We start from the raw sequence: 958 nt of genomic DNA, 5'->3' as shown, positions 1-958 counted from the left end.
ATATATATACAAAAGATACACAAACGCACACACACACACATATATATAATAGATAGATAGATAGATAGATAGATAGATAGACAGATAAATAAAACGTAGATGGATGGATATTTTTAATGTAACTGTACTGAGTTCGAGTTTCATTCTTTGTTTTACTAAGACTATATTACTGAGGATGCATGTATGTATGCATAGACATAGAGCGATAATTCTTTTATTGTTCTTGTTGCTTTTTATCCTAAGATAACCTCTGATATCATTGACGCAGCCAAACGTGACCATCTCATCATTACAGGTGAACATAAGTCTACATAACCTGATGCGATCTGTCTGGCTGCTGTTTCTTGCTGGTCGGTCAACAGAATATGGTAAGAAGCTTGCTTCCCAATCACCTGGTCCCAGATTCAGTCCAACTGCCTGGCACTTTGGGCAAGTGTCTTCCGCGATAGCCTCGGGCCGACCAAAGCCTTGTGAGTGGATTTGGTAGACGGAAACTGAAAGAAGCCTGTCGTATATATGTATGTATGTATTTGTGTGTTTGTGTGTCTGTGTTTGTGCCTCCACCATCGCTTTTTTACTGATGTTGGTGTGCTTAGGTCCCCGTAAATTAGTGGTTCGGCAAAAGAGACCGATAGAATAAGTACTAGGCTTACAAAGAATAAGTCCTGGGGGCGATTTGTTCGACTAAAGGCAGTGCTTCAGCATGGCCACAGTTAAATGAATGAAACAAATAAAAGGACAAAAGAATAAAAGTAAATGTGTATATATATCACACACAGATACACACATTAAATGTATATTAGTGTGTATATATGTGGTGTGTGTTTATGTATATATACATGTGTGTGTGTGCGTGTATTTATGTGTGTATGTATACCTGGGTGGTAAGAAGCCTGCTTCTGAGTCACATGGTTCCAGTTTCATTCCACTGCGTGGCACCTTGGACAAAAGCCTTGTG

The sequence above is a fragment of the Octopus bimaculoides genome, chromosome 5, assembly GCF_001194135.2.
Source record: "Octopus bimaculoides isolate UCB-OBI-ISO-001 chromosome 5, ASM119413v2, whole genome shotgun sequence".
NCBI lineage: Eukaryota > Metazoa > Mollusca > Cephalopoda > Octopoda > Octopodidae > Octopus > Octopus bimaculoides.
Note: the sequence above shows the minus strand (reverse complement) of the source record.